The sequence below is a fragment of the Prionailurus viverrinus genome, chromosome B4 (genome assembly GCF_022837055.1).
Source record: "Prionailurus viverrinus isolate Anna chromosome B4, UM_Priviv_1.0, whole genome shotgun sequence".
Lineage (NCBI taxonomy): Eukaryota > Metazoa > Chordata > Mammalia > Carnivora > Felidae > Prionailurus > Prionailurus viverrinus.
Genome location: NC_062567.1, coordinates 69530060 through 69550058, shown reverse-complemented (window position 1 = coordinate 69550058; position 19999 = coordinate 69530060). Strand labels below are relative to the sequence as shown.

General features: G+C 40.2%; 1 long non-coding RNA gene across 1 annotated transcript; it reads right to left on the bottom strand.

The window, feature by feature from the left end:
- Positions 1 to 14338: 14338 nt before the first annotated feature.
- Positions 14339 to 15511, bottom strand: LOC125170928 (uncharacterized). The gene is made up of 2 exons (XR_007154132.1): positions 15375 to 15511; positions 14339 to 14531 (listed from the first exon to the last, which is right to left on the bottom strand). It is a non-coding gene; the product is annotated as an uncharacterized LOC125170928 (long non-coding RNA).
- Positions 15512 to 19999: the final 4488 nt, after the last annotated feature.

Sequence of the window (19999 nt, the reverse complement as noted above, 5' to 3'; positions counted from 1 at the left end):
GCTTTGAACAATACATTAGACCTGATCAACTTAACAGATATATATAGAATATTCTATTTAAAAACAGCAGAATACACATTCTTTTCAAAGGCACATTGAACATCCTCTGGGATCAATCATATGTTAGGTCACAAAACAAGTCTCAGTATATTTAAGGATACTGAAATCATATCTCACATCTTTTCTGACCACAATGGTATGAAACTAGAAATCAATCATAAGAAAGTAAAACAGAAAAAAGGACACAAACACATTGAGGCAAAATAACTTGCTACTAAATAGTCCATGGGTCAACGAGGAAACAAAAAAGTACATAAAGACAAATGAAAATGAAATACAATGGTCCAAAATCTTTGGGACACAGCAAAAGCAGTTCTAAGAGGGAAATTTATAGTGATACAGGCCTACTTGAAGAAACAAGAAAAACCTCAAATAATCAATCTAACCTGACACCTAAAGAAGTAGAAAAAAAAAGAATAAACAAGGCTCAAGGCTAGTCGGAGGAGAGAAATCATAAAGATCAGAGGAAGAAATAAGGGAAATATAAATTAAAAAAAACAAACAAGAAAAGATAAATGAAATTAAGAGCTGGTTCTTTGAAAAAAATCAACAAAATTGATAAACCTTTAGCTGGACTCATCAAAAAGAGAGGACGCTAATAAATAAAATGAGAAAAGAAAGAGAAGTAACAACCAACACCACAGAAATACAAAGAATTAGAAGAGAATACTATGAAAAATTATATGTTAACAAACTGGACATCCTAGATGAAATGCATAAGTTCCTAGAAACACACAATTCCAAAGGTGAATCAGAAAGAAGTAGAAAAATCTGAAGAGAGTAATTAATAGTAACAAAATTGAATTGGTAATCAAAAAAAATCTTAAAATAAAAAGTTCAAGGCCAGAATGGATTCACAACTGCATTCTATCATTTAAAGGAGATCCAAAATCTATTCCAAAAAATAAAAGAGGAGGGAAAGCTTCCAAATTCATTCTGTGAGGCCAGCATTACCCTCATAACAAAACCAGACAAAAACACTACAAAAAAAGAAAGCTACAGGCCAATATCCCTTATGAACATAGATGCAAAAATCCTCAACAAAATATTAGCAAATTGAATTCAACAATACATTAAAACAATCATTCAACATGATCAAGTCGGATTTATTCCACAGACACAAGGATGGTTCAATAGTTTGAAATCAACATGATACACCACATCACAAAATCAAGTATAAAAATCATAATCATCTCCATAGATGCAGAAAAAGCATTTGACAAAATTCAATACCCATTCATGATAAAAACTCTCAACAAATTTAGAGGGAACATACTTCAACATAATCAAGGCCATACATGAAAAACCCATAACTAACATCATACTCAGCAGTGAAAAACTGACAGCTTTTCCTCTAAGATCAGGAACAACACAAGGATGTCCACTCTTACCACTTTTATTCAAGGTAGTCCTGGAAGACCTAACCACAGTAATCAGACAAGAAAAAGAAATAAAAGGTATCCAAACTGGTAAGGGAGAAGTAAAACTGTCACTGTTTGCAGATGACACCATACTATACATAGAAAACCCTAAAGACTCCACCAAAACTATAAGAAGTAACAAATTAATTCAGTAAAGTTGCAGGATACAATATTAATATACAGAAATCCATTGCTTTTCTACACATTAATAACAAAGTAGCAGAAAAAGAAATCAAGAAAACAATTCCATCTACAATTGTGCCAAAAATAATAAATACCTAGGAATAAACTTAACCAAAGAGGTGAAAGATCTGTACCCTAAAAAGTGATAAAACATTGATGAAAGAAACTGAAGACAACACAAATAGAAAGATATTCTATGCTCATGGATTGGAAGAACTAATGTTGTTAAAGTGTCCATACTACGCAAAGCAATCTATAGATCCGAAGAAATTCCTATCAAAATAACAATAAATTTTTCACAGAACTACAAGAAATAATGCTAAAACTTGAATGGAATTAGGAAAGACCCTGAATAGCCATAGCAATCTTGAAAAAGAAGAACAAAACTGGAGGTATCACAATCCTAGATTTCAAGATACTACAAAGTTATAGTAATCAAAATTGTGTGGTACTGGCACAAAAAATAGACACATAGACCAATAGAATAGAACAGAAAACCTGGAAATAAACCTATATGTGTATTGCCAATTAATCTACAACAAAGGAGGCAAGAACATACAATGGGGAAAGACAATGTCTTCAATAAATGTGGCTGGGAAAACTTGACAGGTATATGAAAAAGAATGAAACTAAATCACTTTCTTATACCATATACAAAAGTAAACTTTAAGTGGATTAAAGACCTAAATGTGAGACCTGAAACCACAAAACTCCTAGAAGGAAACATAGGCAGTAATTTCTTTGACATCAGCCTTCACAACCTTTTTCTAGATACGTTTCCTCAGGCAAAGGAAATAAAAGTAAAAATAAACTATTGGGACTACATTGAAATAACAGGGTTTTACGCAGCGAAGGAAACTATCAACAAAATGAAAGGCAACCTGCTGAATGAGAGGAGATATTTTCAAATGATATATACCAAAAGGGTTTAGTATCCAAAATATATAAAGAATTTATGCAACTCAATGCCAAAAAAACAGTCTGATTAAAATGGGCAGAGTACCTAAATAGACATTTTTTTCAAAGACATATACATGGCAAAGAGACACATTAAAAAATGTTCAACATCACTATTCATCAGGGAAATGCAAATTAAAATCATAATGAGATACTACTTTATACCTTTTTATTCTAGCAGAATAAAAAAGACAAGAAATAACAAATGTTGGAAAGAATATAGAGAAATAGGAAGCCTCAGGCACTGTTGGTGGGAATGTAAATTCGTACGACCACTGTGGAAAACACTATGGAGGTTCCTCAAAAATTAAAGATAGAAATACAATATGATTCAGAAATTCCACTATTGGGTATTAACCAAAGAAAATGAAACACTAATTTGAAAAGATATATGCACCCCTGTTTATTGTAGCATTATTTACAATAGCCAAGTTATGGAAGCAACTCATATCCATATTGATGAATAGATAAAGAAGATAAGGTATATGTATATGTATGTATATGTATGTATATGTATATGTATATGTATATGTATATGTATATGTATATGTATATGTATAATGGAATATTACTCAGCCATGAAAAGGATGGGATCTTGCCATTTGTGACAACATAAATGGAAAAAGGGGGTATTATGCTAAGTGAAATATGTCAGAGAAAGACAAATACTATATGATTTTACTTTTATGTGGAATCTAACAAAACAAACAAACAAAAAAGCAGAAACAGAGCCATAAATACAGAGAACAAACTGATGGTTGCCAGAGGGGACGGTGGGGGGAAATTGCTGCAACATGGGTGAAGGGAAGTGGGAGGTACAGGCTCCCAATTATGGGATGAATAAATCATGGGAATAAAAGGCACAGCATAGGGACTATAGTCAATGGTATTATAATGGAGTTGGATGGTGACAGATGGCAACCACACTTGTGGTGAGCACAATAGAGATGTTTCATCACTGTGTTGTATACCTGAAACCAATGTAATATTATGTGTCAACTGTAGTTTAATAAAAATTTAAAAGTAAAAAAAATGTAAGAACAAAAAGGATAAAGAAACCGAGAAGAAAAGAGACTTTCCTACTTGGTTTGTTGGTGGGTTGTTTGGTTGGTTGGTTATGAAATTAAGCGGAGGCCCCAGTTTTGTCCATAGCTTGCTTTTAATTGCTATACATGATGGAAAATGTCAAATACCCCAAAGTCTACGTGCCCACTTCAAATACTATAAAATCTAAGTCATTGCTGTGGGAGGTGGGGGTGACGGGCAGAAGCAGAGTGTGTTTCTAAACAATCTCAAAGTTATTTAGAACTTAATTGCATTTAAAAAATTTTTGTTTATTTCCGACAGAGAGAGAGAGAGAGAGAGAGAGCGTGTGAACTGGAGAGGGGAAAAGAAAGAGAGGGAGGATGACAGAGTATCTGAAGTGCGCGCTGTGCTGAGAGTAGAGAGCCCAATGTGGGGCTTGAACTCACAAACCATGAGATGGTGACCTGAGCTGAAGTTGGACGCTTAGCTGACAGAGCCACCCAGATGCCCCTCATTTTTAAAACATCTAATACTCTGCAAGACAAGATGAATTATGAAGAGCAAATAACACAAGTGTCTCACACTTAACAATGAGAAATAGCTTTCTGTTACAACTAGAGAGAAGTTTAGGGAAGTTGATGATTGCCCATGTCTGTTGATTTGCCATATAGTCTTTCATTTTCATTGCTGTTTAATTCACAAATAATTTGTGAGTAAAAGTGAAATAAAATCTCCTTTTCTAGAACATTGCTGGATATTTTTACCATCAACAGGAACATGACTATAGTCAGTTCACAGAATTATTTTAGCCTTTTTGGCACAGATGGTTTCATTTTCTGAGATTGTCTGGCCTGTCCACAAATCTGAAAATATTTACTATTTGACCTTTAACAGAAAAAGTTTATCAGCACTTGGGTTATACTGTCCCTTCTTTGAGTGTTACTTTTTTTTTTTTTTTTTTTTAAGAAGGCTGCAAACCCAGTGCAGAACCCAACGCAGGGCTTGAATTCAGGACCCTGAGATCAAGACCTGAGCTGAGATCAAGAGTTACATGCTTAACCAACTGAGCCACCCCGGTGCCCCCTGGATGTAATCTTTGAAAGCTATATTATACTTCTGAGATGGAGTTGTTTCAGCAGGTAAACAATCTGCACAAATGGGTATTTATGAAGAACGACTTATTTATGTGTTGATTTTCATTCACTATTTTCAGCAATTACACATTTTTTCCCCTATAGCTTATCGTGGAGGAAATCACAAATGACTTTATAGAATTAGCAGGCAACCCGAAGGGAGTCCTCCACAATGATGTTTTTGGCCAGCGTTAAATGTACCTTGGTCTGAGTCAGGACAGGGACTAAACGGTGCCCAAGAATGGAGCTCTGAGTCCAGCCCAACATTACATTTTCCTCCCAAACTGGCCCCTGAAGCCCCTCAGTATATGTGTGGGCAAAGGGACTAAATATGTGGGTCTCTGCTCTTTCAACCAAGCCTTTGTGCTGTTGGGTCCTGCCTCGTCAGTTTCCATCCAGCCTGGGGAACATGCACGACACCTTTCTTCTGCTCACTTAGTTTCTTGGCCTAGATTCTGGGTGGTGATGCCAGTCTTCATCATTCCACATGCCAAACTGAGCCGGTCCTTCTCTGGGTGCATTCCATTCCACATCTTCCACAAACTCGTTCAGGAATCCCATCAGCTTATCTCCAGTGATGGTCTCACTTGGTAACTTGTGCCGCAGTTCTGGGCTGCAGCAGAGCCCTGAGCTCTGTGACTCTGAGATTCTTCATGCAGGACATGTTTACTTCTCTGCCTTGGGGTTTTATTAGGGGAGTAACTCTGTACAGATATCTCTGAATTATCTTCATTGGCACCTCTGGTTGGATATGAAAGGGTGTGAGACCACCTGGCCGGGGCGGGGGGGGGGGGGGGGTGGGGGGTGGGAGGCAGTGGCAGGGACAGAAGACCTTGGGTGGGCACAGTGCTCCCAGCTGAGAATAAACCAGGTTGTAGACTGAAAACTATATTTTTGTTGTTTTCATTGAGGTAAAAAAAAATATGTAACATAAAATTTACCATCTTAACCATTTCTAAGTGCAAGTTCATCAGCGTACATATATTCACACTGTGTAACAGATTTCTAAAACTTTTTCATCTTGCAAAACTGAAACTCTACATTCATTGAACAACTTCCATTTTCCCCTTCCCCCAGCTTCCGGCAACCAGCATTTATTCTACTTTCTGTTTCTATGAGTCTGACTACTTTAGATGTCTCATATACATGGAATCACATAGCATTTGTCTTTTTGTGAGTGACTTCTTTCACATAATATAATGTCATCAAGGTCTGGAAACTATCTTGATAATTTTGATTTTCTCAGTAAAATAGAAAACAAAGGTAACTGGCAGGGAATGAAAATGTAGAAGGGGGATCAGGCAGAGAGAAGGACTAAAACAGTTATCAGAGATAGCTGGGAAGGAAATAGACTAGGGAAAGAGCATAGGATCACACCAAAGACCCATGCGAGGTTGTAGATTTAAAGCGAAACCTACTAGCACGTTCATATATTTTTTCCAGGCACGTTCCACTACTCAGGTCCAAGCATCAAACTGGTGGACTGTTAGATAAAAGTAGAGTTGGGTTTTGCAAGGTAAGTTCAACAGAGAGAAAGGAGAGGAGAGCGTTGATGGCATGGCTTTTAACAATTACCGGATCCAAGAGATAACATAGTGAGGAGACGACTGAACAAGAGTTGTAAGATCAGAAAGTTGAATACTTTGGGGGGTGTGGAAGTATCAGAATTGCTGGAGCTATTTCTCACTTGGAGTACTGCTGAAGCCTCCTTACTAGTTTTCTTATTCTTTTCCATTCACTCTCCCTTTTATGGTCAGAAATGATCCTCCTGTAGTGAAAACTGATGAGGTCATTCCCTTCAAATTCCCCACGGACCTCCCATTAGACTGTGGATAGTGGTAGACTTTTTCATGATTTCAGGCCTCATTCTCAACACCTCTTCAGCATCTTCAGTACCTCTAGCACCTCCAGTTACTTGAAGGTTTTATTCGCTACCATAACTCCAAGGTTTTGCACATGCTGTTCTCCCTATTTGGACCACATCTCTCCTGAATTGGCTTTCACTTATTCATCAGGTCTCCACTTAAATTTTACTTCCTCCTGGAAGACTTCCTTGATTTTCCCCCAGTCTATATTGAATGCTTCTCATTCATACTTGCAGAGTATCCTGTATTTTCTCACACCAGCATTTAATATACTTCACTGTTAATGCTTACTTGTTTAGTTATATTTTAATTCTCTATACATCCTGTTGACTCTATATGAATAGCTATATTCATGAGTATATATATGAAGCATCAAAATCACAGGTTTTTTCTAATATTTAAAGCTTACATAGAAGGTGATTTTTTTTTTTTTTAATTTTTTTTCCCAACGTTTATTTATTTTTGGGACAGAGAGAGACAGAGCATGAACGGGGGAGGGGCAGAGAGCAAGGGAGACACAGAATCGGAAACAGGCTCCGAGCCATCAGCCCAGAGCCTGACGCGGGGCTGGAACTCCCGGACCGCGAGATCGTGACCTGGCTGAAGTTGGACGCCTAACCAACTGCGCCACCCAGGCGCCCCAGAAGGTGATTCTTAAAAGTGATTCAAATTCCTTTTTGAAAGTCTTCTCTGGGCTTCCCAGGACGTCTCACTGATCTATTTGCTCCATAGTCAATAGCCAATCCTGTTCTACCAACCCTCTAGCCTTCTGTTCTACCTCCTTCCTTTCCTGAGGTTATTTCATCCAGTGTCATGACTTAAAAATATCATCTAAATCTGTATCTCTAACTTGGACATCTCTTGGGTGCTCCAGATTTTTATGTCCACCTGTCTATTCTACATTCCTACTTGGTGAAAAAGACTTATGAATACTACCAAAACACCATTACCCAAGTTGTCTCGATTTAGGGCAGAGCACCTCTGGTAGATTGTATTTTATAGATAGCTGCACCAAAATACTTATCCCATTTCCCATGCTCTTCTTACAATGTGGCTGACAGTGTGCCATTGAAAAGTGGGTTCTGTGATCTCTGTTATTGGATCTTGGCAGGGTTTGTGACTTCCCTGATCAGTGGAGCACAGAGGAGGTGATGCTATGTAACTTCTGACACTGGATCATAGAAAAGGTAGAGCTTCCTCTGCTTGGCTCCTTATCTCTCTCAAGATGCTCACTTTTTGAAGCCAAACACTATGCTGTGAAAAAGCTCAGACCACATGGAGAGGTCATGTGTACATATTCCAGCTGATAGCCTCAGGTAAGGCCTGAGCTGACATCCATCATTAACCATTAGACAGGTAAGTTGAACAGACCTTTAGATGGTTTCAGCCTCCAGCCCTAAAGCCTTCCAGCTGAGGTTCCATATATGGAACAGAAACAAGCCATCGCTGCTAGGACCTGTCTGAATTCCTGGCTCACAGAAACCACAAGAGATGATAAATGATTCCATGTGGGGGTAATTTGTTACACAGCAAATGATAATTAATACAGTATAACAGCTAGTCACTTTCTCAGGCCAAAATTTTATTTTCCTCTTTCCTCATTCCACTTTTTTTTTCTCATATCCATATCCACTCTATTCAACAAGTCTGGTTCACCCTATCTCCAAAATACATCAAGCATGTGACCCCTTCTTATCTCCCATAATACACCATGATCCAAGTAACCATTATCTATGGCTAAGGCAATCAGAAAACTTCTAATTGATCTTCCTAACTTTGCTCTTTCTTCTCTACAGCCCATTCTCCTTTTGGTGGCTAAAGAGATCCTTTGAAAATTTCTATCTGAATATATTCCTTCCCTGCTTAAAACTCTCTACAATTGAACATACTTGAACACTTCCAAGATGTTTGATGCTATTAAGGAACAATTGTGAGTTTTTAAAGTGTGATAATAGTATTGTAATTTTTGATATGCATATAGAAATATTTATAGATGAAATGATATAATTTCTGGGATTGTTTCAAAATAATAGAGAGGGTGAGTAGGTAGGGGTACTGACCAAACAAAGCTGGGCAGGAGCTGAGAATTGTCTATACTAAGGACAAATGCTAGGTAGGGGTCAGTATATTATTCTTTGTATGTTTTATAATGTATTTTTTTAAAAAGGGGAAAAAGACTTTCAGTGTCTTTCTGTTCCGCTTTTGTTCCCTTCTTTTCCCTTATTTTTTCTTTAAGAAAGTTATTAGCTTCTTCTTTTTTTAAATTTTTTTTTTCCAACGTTTATTTATTTTTGAGACAGAGAGAGACAGAGCATGAACGGGGGAGGGGCAGAGAGAGAGGGAGACACAGATTCGGAAACAGGCTCCAGGCTCTGAGCCACCAGCCCAGAGCCCGACGCGGGGCTCGAACTCACGGACCGCGAGATCATGACCTGGCTGAAGTCGGATGCTTAACCGACTGTGCCACCCAGGCGCCCCAAAGCTTTCTTCTATTTCCTTCCTCTGAGGTAGCTATGGATGGCAGGGCCTGAAGGGGTGGGACCAAGGAAACAGAGCTGAGGAAGTGGCTGAGAGGATGTAGGGGAGATAGAGTTCCAAGGTTGAGAAAGCAGTGATGGGGTTAAAAGATTGGTTACATAAAGGAGGAATGAGCAAGTAAGTAAATAAGGTACAAATATGGACAGGGGGAAGGCCAGAATAACTGCTGTGGTTTTGATTGGAATTGGAGACATTGGAAGTCATGGTAGACAGATAAAGACACAGATGCAGATATGTTGTATGTTTGTCATATATGTATATGCTATATGCATATGTTGTGCTTGTGTATGTGTTTCCTACCTCAGTCCAATGAAAGGATCTAGAAGCAATAACATCCTAGGAGCAATGACCACACTTAGCATCTGAATCTTAGTTTCTAAAACCATTCTCCACTACAAGGAACCAGGGGTCTTGGAAGAAATGGCTGATTCCAGGGCCGGGGCAGGGGAAGCACAAGAGGAGCCTAGAAACTTTTCTTGGGCCAGAAAATAAGAAAGAACTCAAAAAATGATGAAGACATATCAGAAGAGCACAGGAGGTAGCCTGAAGGGGCTCTCAATGGTTAAATCTGGACAACTTAAGCATCCAAAGAAATGATGAAGTAGAAATTGTAATCCATCAAATATAATAGGAATCTATGGGTCTATACACATATGAATGGATGAATGAATAAATGCATGAATGGATAGGGGGAAAGGGAAAACTCTTTCTTACATTAGAATGCAACTACTAAATTTTGAAAGAATGAAAAAATTGGGAAATCACCACTTGGCAACCATTATTATAACGGTTCAGACATGAAGCATCGATAAATGTTAAAACCAGGGGGTGAAGGTTTATTAAGGAATGGTATATTTACATAGTCTCAAAGCTTTTTCCCCACAAAATAATTTATTTTAAAAGTAAAAAATAATAACCTTATAATGGAAGAATCTGATAGATACCACCTTAATCAAAATTAACACCACTAGAAATCAGACAAATTAACGTTATGTGCCTTCTGAGAATACAGGATAATTTCTGTAAAATTCTTACCAAAAAGTCATAGCCTGAATAATTATGAGGAAACATCAGAAAAATTCAAACTGAGGGTTGTTCTATAAAATAATTGGTCTGCGACCTTGAAAAATGTGTAGGTCTCAAAATACAAGAAAGAGGAAATATTCTAGATTGAAGTAGATTTAAAAGATATGACAATTGGGGCACCTGGGTGGCTCAGTCAGTTGGGCGTCTGACTTCGGCTCAGGTCACGATCTCACAGCTTGTGAGTTCGAGCCCCACGTCGGGTTCTGTGCTGACAGCTCAGAGCCTGAAGCCTGCCTTGGATTCTGTGTCTCTCTCTCTCTCTCTCTACCCCTCCTCCACTCATGCTCTGTCTCTCTCTGTCTCAAAAATAAATAAACATTAAAAAAAAAAAAGATATGACAATTAAATGCAGCTCATGATTCTAGATTGGGTCCTGTAACAAAAGAAAAAGAAATTTTCTATAAAGGATATTATTATTAGGACAACTGTCGAAGATAAGTGGGATCTCTTAGGTGATAGGCTTATATCAATATTAATTCCCTAATTTAGATGATTGTACTATGGATTTGTAGGGGAATTTAGGAGGAAGGTATATGGACGCTCTTTGTATACTTTTGCATCTTCTTTATAACTTTGAAAGTACCTCAAAATAAAAAGTAAAAACAAGCCCCAGACAAAAGCCTCTGGGTGCTCCCTCACCCCGCCATGCTGCCCTGCCTTCATCTCCTTCACTCTCCCCTTGTTGGAACAGTTCCCACCGCCCCAGGCATTCTCTGAATGCCAGCCAATTGGGTTCCGTGTCAAGGCCTTTGCATTTGCTGTTTCTCTTTCCTGGGAAGGCTCCTTCCAGTCCTCACAAGGCTCCATCCTCCTTTTCATTCAGCTTTCAGCTCACATGGGTTGCATTAGGCTCTTTTATTTCTCCACTGCACTTGTGAGACTTGCTTCTTTACTTGTTTGTTGCCCATCTTTCTTCAGTAAGTGTGAGCTCACTGAGGGCCAGGACTTTGTCTTCTTTCACCTCCCTGGACCCAACAGGTAGGATAGTTCCTGGTGCATAACAGATGCCTATTAAGTATTGCTGTCTGACTGGTTTCATAAACATTTGTTGAATAAATGACATACTGAACCTCTAAGTAGGTCTTTGGCTTTAGTATTCTAACCCTTTGATATGACTTGGTTTAAAGACAAAATTTTTATTTATTTATTTTTTAAATGTTTTTTAGCATTTACTCATTTTTGAGAGACAGAGAGACAGCACGAGCAGGGGAGGGGCACAGAGAGTGAGGGAGACCCAGAATCCGAAGCAGGCTCCAGGCTCTGAGATGTCAGCACAGAGCCTGAGGAGGGGGCTAGAATTCATAAACCACAAGATCATGACCTGAGCTGAAGTCAGCTGCCCAACCAACTGAGCCACCCAGGCACCCGTAAAGAAAAAAAAATTTTAAAGGGAGAAGAAGAAAAAGGAAATAGAGTTTGGTGACCAATTACATTAGGGACATGTTCCACACCCTCTTTGGGATTTACAAAGCCCCTCAGAAGCCCTCCTGAAATAAATCCTGCTTATCTTTGACGAAGCTTGTCTTAACTGTATTTGAGCATGGGATCCTCTTTTATTTACTTATTTTAAAAAAAACCTTTTTTTTAAATGTTTATTTATTTTGAGAGAGAGAGCGTGAGCAAGCAGGGAGGGGCAGAGAGAGAGGGAGACACAGAATCTGAAGTAGGCTCCAGGCTCCAATGTGGGGCTTGAGCCCACTAACCCTGAGATCACAACCTGAGCCAACTTCGAATGTTTAACCAGCTGAGCCTCCCAGGCCCCTTACTTATTTTTTGATGTGAGGCTATAGAACACTGACCTAGGATCTTTCTATAGTACATGCTCTGGTAAGAGAGGCAAAACAAAACAAAACAAAACCACTATGGTATATAGATGTAAAAAAAAAAATCTCTAAACACATTAGTAAGTGTCGCTCGTTTGACTTGCTAGTGAGGCCATGGATGCCACACTGTTCATTGCAAAGTGGGGCCACCTCATTCTTGATAATCAGATGTACCACGTTCCTCCCTCCTCCAGCAGCCTTCCCAGGGAAGCTGTCACTGGCTGCTGTGCCGGAGGGGCATGAGAGCAGCTTGTGGATTCTATATCTGCTCTTCACACCAGGGGAAGGGCTGCGTAGGCAATGAGGGATTTTCGTGTATTTCTTGCATTCCAGGAATGAAAGGTCTGTTAAGTAACATAATTTCAAGACTTTTTTTAGCCACTAATAAGTCTCTTGTCTAGTCATTTTTGTAAGGTATAGTGTTCCTAAATAATCCTAAGTGTATTAATTTACACTTTTGAATGACTTTCCAGATGATTCATTCCTTTTCTATGCGTGGATTAGTAAGTATGGATCACTAAGGATGTTTATTTTACAACCAGTTAGTACCATGTGTAGCCCTTGTTTAGGACCATGTTTGTTTTCACTAGCCTTTGGAACTACCCCATCTCCTCTACCTTCCAAGTAGAAAATTGATTACATTTTTTTAAATTTTTTTTTTTTAACGTTTATTTATTTTTGGGACAGAGAGAGACAGAGCATGAATGGGGGAGGGGCAGAGAGAGAGGGAGACACAGAATCGGAAACAGGCTCCAGGCTCTGAGCCATCAGCCCAGGGCCCGACGCGGGGCTCGAACTCACGAACCGTGAGATCGTGACCTGAGCCGAAGTCGGACGCTCAACCGACTGAGCCACCCAGGCGCCCTGAAAATTGATTACATTTTAAAACTGGGCATGACAGGGGCGCCTGGGTGGCTCAGTCGGTTGAGCATCTGATTTTGGCTGAGGTCATGATCTCAAGGTTTGTGAGTTTGAGCCCCAGATTGGGCTTTGTGCTGTCAGTGCAAGAGCCCACTTCGGATCCTCTTCCCCCCCTCTCTGCCCCTCCCCTGGTCACATGTGCTCTTTTTCTCTCTTCTCTCTGCAAAATAAATAAACATTAAAAAGAAAAACAACAACCCAAAACTGGGCATGAAAGGAAGAGCTTACATCATTTCTTCTTTACAAGGAACTTCTGGGACCTAAATCTGCTTCCCTTCACTCTCCTCTCCTGGGCTGCACCCACCCTGCCCTACCTACCCTTCCCTGCTGCTCCTGCTCCGTCTCTCTCACATGATAGCAAGAAAACAGAAAAGACACAATATTTTTTACCAAAGGCCTACAAGTTCCAAAATGTACTGGCTTCATGATACTTTTTCTTCACTAGGTCAAGAATTTAAACCCCAGTCTGGTCCCAAGTTCTCCCCCTTCCCAAATGCATTTGTGCTCCTTTATTATCTTTCCTCATATGTTTTTAAAAAATGTTTATTTCTTTTGAGAGAGAGTGTGAGCAGAGGAGGAGCAGAGAGACAGGGAGAGAGAGAGAATCCCAAGCAGGCTCCATGCTGTCAGCACTGAGCTGGACGTGGGGCTCCATTCCACAAACCACAAGACCATGACCTGAACTGAAATCAAGAGTCGGACACTTGACTGACTGAGCCACCCAGGCGCTCATTTTCTTATATGTTTTAATTTGGGAACAATTTTTTCTATCAGGATCTAATCTAAACCTCAGAAGACACAAAGTTCAAGGAAGGGCAGAGTCTCCTTAGTCTATATATGTCACCACCACTGGAGTGGATGTCGGGTAGTCTTGATTTCTGTAGGGGTGTCCATCATCCACGTGGAGATGCAGTCCAGGCCCCGGGAAAGAGTCTGGACTGAAGGCATTTTCTCCGACTATCCTCTGTGGTTACAGCTTTGTACAAAAGAGTATCCACAAAGTTTAGACCTGGGATGGCAAAAGCATCTTTCTTCCTCACGTCTCAAGGCAGAATCAGGAAGGAAGTGACACGGTTTTCAAATGCTCACCCCGAATCTACCTTTGTGATTCAGGTTAGAGAAAAAGAAGAATAAGTGGTAGAAGGGGTTAAAATGAAAGGATGAAGAGAGAGAGAAAAGAGCATTAATTAAAAGTATTAAGTGATAAAAAAAAAGTATTAAGTGATCTTGTCATAGATATCTGAGACCAAATCCAGTATTTTCAAATAATAACTGCAGAAATTTTCTAAACCTGGGAACACACACACACACACACACACACCCAATGAAATGAATAAATATTAATTTATTTTATTGTGAATGAGTGGATCCTGAGAAGACATATGGAAGGATGGTCAATTATAAGTTTCTGTTTTGCAAGTCAGCCAGTAGTTCAGGGATACCATAGAGGAAGCATTTCTGAATCTAAACAGAGAACATCTGGAATTTTTTCATTCCTCTGGAATTTGTCATCTTCATCTGCTTTTTTTTTTTGAGAGAGAGAGAGAGAGAGAGAGAGAGAGAGAGAGAGAGAGAATCTTAAGCAGGCTCGATACTCAGCTCAGAGCTCGATGTAGGGCTCGAACCCACGAACCATGAGATCATGACCTAAGCTGAAATCAAGAGTCTGATGCTTACCTGAGTGAACCACCCAGGCACCCCTCCCTTGCTTTTTTTCATATACCAATATCTCTGCAAAAGCATCCAACTAAAACCTAGTCAGCCAATATCCTTCTTATCAGATATAAGAACAATATGCCTCTAATTCATAATTCATAACGATCATCAACTGACCCCTCTGCATAGGGGACCTAGTTCTGCTTTCCCCTTGCTGAAGAGCAATGACTTATCTTGTTGAGGATCAGGGACTCCTGTACACTGCTATAATAGTGATAATGAAACTGTGAAAGGCACTGCAAACCAGCTAGAGTTAGAACGTGTTAGCCCTGTGGGTGGCTTCTCTCTTCCTCTCCTCTCTAGTGTAAAATACACCCAGGGCTGAAGGCCGAACATCTGTTAATCTGGCCGTTTAACAAGGAGTCTTTAAAGAAATTTATTTAAACTTTTTCCTCCCATAGGGATCCAAAAGTTCTAGCTATGCCATAGATTGGTAGAATAAAATGAGAAGGGTGCTTTAGCTCAGTTTCTCCCCTCTAAGAAACAAGGAGAGGGGAGAATTACCACAGCTGCAGGGTTGTGCAGTACTAGCCAAATTTTAAAACATAAAAACATCTCCTCTGACCGTCCTCCACCCCCCCCCCCCCCCGGCCCCTGTTTCCTTCAGATTGTTTTTCTCCATCCATTGGTGCACAAATATCTTACTTGTCTCCAAGTCTGCCCTCAAGAAATAGTACTTATCCAGGTTCAGGGTGAAAAGACCTCAAAATGTGGATCCAGTGAGGCCTGGATTTGGTTCGAATCTTGAGTTGGCTACTTACAAACCGGGCCAGTGCAGGCAAGTTACTTCACTCTGTATGTGAGCTTCCTCCTTCCGTGGGTGGGGTCACGGGGAGGGAAGGAAGTGATGGAGATAAAAATAGCTAACTCACATTTTATATCAATGTTCTCCTTACTCAACAAATATTGAGTCTAAATATGTGTGTGCATTTGGGATACAATGGTAAACGAGACTCAGAACTGGCACTCAAGGAGTTTATAATCTGATGGAAACTCGTGAGTGCCTATTATATACAGACAGTCCCTAACTTATGATGGCTTGACTTGATTTTTTTGACTTTGTGATGCTGCAAAAGGGATACATATTCAGCAGAAACTGTACTTCAGATTTTGAATTTTGCTCTTTTCCCAGGCTAGCGATATGGGGTATGATACTCTCTCATGACGCTGGGCAGTGGCAGTGAGCTGCAGCCACGGGTTCGGGAGAGTAAACAGCTCATACGCTTACATCCTCTCTGTGCCCGTACAACCGTTCTGGCTTTCACTTTCAGTACAGTATTCAGTAAGTTGCATGAGCTATGCAACACTGAAGTATAAAATAGGTTTTGTGTTAGATGATCTTGCACAACTATAGGCTAGTGTAAATGTTCTGAGCACGTTTAAAGTGGGCTAGGCTATGGGGCGCCTGGGTGGCGCAGTCGGTTAAGCGTCCGACTTCAGCCAGGTCACGATCTCGCGGTCCGTGAGTTCAAGCCCCGTGTCGGGCTCTGGGCTGATGGCTCAGAGCCTGGAGCCTGTTTCCGATTCTGTGTCTCCCTCTCTCTCTGCCCCTCCCCCGTTCATGCTCTGTCTCTCTCTGTCCCAAAAATAAATAAACGTTGAAAAAAAAATTAAAAAAAAATAAATAAAGTGGGCTAGGCTAAGCTAGGGTGTTTGGTTGGTGGGATGTATTAAATGCATTTCTGACTTATGACATTTTCAACTTATGATGGATTTATTGGCATCTCCTACACAGTACAAATCATATTCAGCTACTTGACATTCATTCTCTTATTTTCTATATTCACTGAAAAGGTATATGAAACATATGTTCCTAAATGATTTAAGGGAATAGTACAAATATTTATCATACACCATTCATCTGCTAAGCTGTGGTCCCTCTCCCTCTGCCCCCCATGCATTTTCTCATGTAATCTTCACAACAGATGCGAGGTAAGCATTATCCCCAATTTACAGAAGAAAAAACTGAGATCCAGAGGGGTTAAACACCAAGGACTCTTGACAGATCAGTTTTTGAGATTATAGTCTGAGCTGCTGTAATGAGGACACCAGAAAGTATAGTGGCTTAGTTAATTAAGTTGATGCTTTCTTAACAGCCCCAGTGTGAGCATTCCAGATTGTCAGAGCAAGAATACTCCATGAGGTCATTTTGAGACCCAGGTTCCCTTTCTAATATTACTGCCATGGCAAAAGCTCAGTCACCACCATGTATATGTTCCAGCATATGGGAAGGAAAAACAATAGTTAGGGCAACTAGCTTTATCCTGAAGGAGATGACCCAGAATTTGTGAAAATCCTGCTTGCTCACACTCCACTGACCTGAACTTAGACTCATGGCCATACTTCACCGCCCAGGAGGCTGGAAATGTAGTCTGTGGCTGGACAGCCGTGTGCCCTGCTAAAACTTAGGATATTCTCTCACTGAACATAAATTGACAATGAGCACTCAGAGCAGTTAGTAGCCCCTGGCCCAGTAAGTAAGTGATGAAGCAGAAATTCAACCTTAGATTTGCTTGAATCCAATTACCACCTCTTAGATACAGGAGCTAGAGAATTCTGGCTCTTCTTTAATTTGTCTTCAGTGCCTAATAATAATAATAATAATGATGGCATTTTATTATTATAGTTTAGGATCAAGCAATTGAAATTGTGTGTCAACTTCTCAGAAACATAGGGGTATTATTTTTTTTTAAGTTTTCTTCCTATAGATGCTGATATTTTTTCCCTCAGTTTTCTTGGAAATATCTCGAACTTTTAGCAGTCTGGCCTTGTGATTCATGTGAACCAGTTGCTAAATGGGTTACAGAAGAAAGAGAGAAAAATATAGCTACTTAAAAAAAAAAACCAAAAAACCTGTCATTTCCTTGCCAAATCTGTAAGAGGTGATATTTTAAAGGTAGTAAAGTGCAGCCGGTTATAGGTTTCGTTAAAGTTGGCTAATGTAGGAGAATGAGTGAAATGTCATTTTCCCCCTCTCTCTAAGGTTTCTTTTCCCCCATCACCCTAAAAACAAAGAACCTTAAAACTATATTTTAGGATGCAAAAGGAATAGACCAAGTTTTCATATTCTTGCTAAAGAAAGAAATCGTGATTAACTTCTTTTTCTTCTTTAAATTTATTTTTAAAAAGGGAGAAAAACTGTCTTTTTAGTTTAGGGCAGAACAAATGTCACGTGCATGTTTCTCTAATGTGGTAAGCTTTGTATATTCTTATTTTTTGTCACTTTTATAAGTAAATGTAACTCTTCCATGTCGTGATATAAAGGGCTAGTGGGTAACTCAACATTCTAGGTTCCTTTAAAGCTTCTCATTGTAAAACACGCACTTTTTCTCTCCACCCTCTGCACCCACTGCATAATCACTAACTATAAGGCAGTTGTCTGAACCGGTTGCCACAAACCTTTTCCCCTTCTTTCACTTTATCTTAGTCCCTGAAATCTTGTCTCCATGATCTTTGATCCAATCACTCCAAAATGCTTTTTGAAAACTTGCTAATGATCTCCTAACTGCCAAACTCAATGTTTATATCATCCTTGTACTCTTTGCAGCCTCTCATACTACAGACCACTCCCTTTCTGTTTGAAACTCTCATTTTTTCAGATCTGAATTTTAAAACATTTTTGCCCTTGAGCCCTCTGTTCTCTCGCTCCAGCAGCCCAGACCCATTAGGGCTTTTCTCTCCCACTGCTTCAGCTAGAACCTCTACATTCAGGTGGATCTACCTCTCTAACTCCATTCTTCATGAGGTCCAACCTTGTATTTCCCAAGCATTTCCACCTGAGCACTTCTCTGTGGCTGGCCCTACTGAAAGCAACAGGTGTGACAGTGCACGCATGGTCTTTCTCCCCAAAGCCAGCACCTTCTCTGAATTCCTAGTTCGATCAGTGGTACCAGCCAACTCTATGTCCTGGCTAGAGAATTTGATAAACTTTTTTTTAAAAATGTGAGAGAGAGAGAGAGAGAGAGAGAGAGAGAGAGAGAGTGAGTGGGGGAGGGACAGAGAGAGAGAGAGAGAGACAGAATCCGAAGCAGGCTCCAGGCTCTGAGCTGTCTGCATAGAGCCCAATGTGGGGCTTCCTGAGCTGGAGTCAGACACTTAACCGAGTGATCCATCCAGACACCCTGATAAATTAATCTTGATTAATGCACCCATCATTGATTCTTTCTTTTTCTTGTTTTCAAATGTTTATTTATTTATTTTTGAGAAAGAGAGGGAGAGAGAGAGAGAAGGAAGGGCAGAGAGAGAGGGAGACAGAATCCCAAGCAGGTTCCACACTGTCAGTGCAGAGCCTGATGCAGGGCTTGAACTCAGGGACTGTGAGATTATGACCTGAGCCAAAACCAAGAGTCTATGCTTAACCAACTGAGCCACCCAGACGCCCCTCTTTCTTTTTCTAATACCCACGTCAAAGCAGTCACTGAGGACTGCTGGCTCTGCCTTCACACTGTGTCTCTCATCTATCACTTCTCATCCTTTCCACTTTATCTGCTATCACTATGGTTTAGGATTTACCATCTCATCCTTGGAGGATGGGAAGAATGAACTTGCTAACTTGTCTCCTGTCTCAGGTTTCTTTCCCTCTCTTACACTCTGCTTCTACCCAAATCCGTTTTGCACTCTGCTTTCCCATGAATTTTCTGTAAACACTGCTTTCATTCCACCAACTCCTCACTCAGGAAAACCTCCCTAGCTCCCTGATGACATCCCAATACCTTCCTCTTCTTTTCATTTCAACATATGCCAGACAGACATGTTTCTAACTACTGGGCAAACCTGCCTATTTCATCCCATCCCCAGATCCATCTACTTCTCTCCACACCCACAGCTACACCACCTTTTCCCGGGATGTTACCTCCTAACTGGCCTCTCTGCTTCCATTTTTGTCTTGCTACAACACCCTCCTCACAGTCAGAGTCGTCTTTTAAAAGGTAAATGGCTTCCATGATAGCTGATCTCCAATGAACCATGTCTCCCAGTTTTCACACCCTCATGGAATCTGAGTGCCCTGTCAATCATTTCAACCAACAGAAGGCAGCACAAGTGACAATGTGCCAACTCTGGGCTGAAGCTTTAAGGAGTCATGATAACTTCTGTTTTTGTACTTTTAGAAGACCTGAGCTGCCATATAAGTTGTCTACTTATCCTGGTGGTCAGATCTCATGGGAGACTCTGAAACTACACGGAGAGAGAGGGAGAGGGAGTGGAGGGTGAGGGAGAGAGAGAGAGAGGCTTAGCCGTGCCGGTGTCCAGCTTAGTCCAGCAGTATAGTT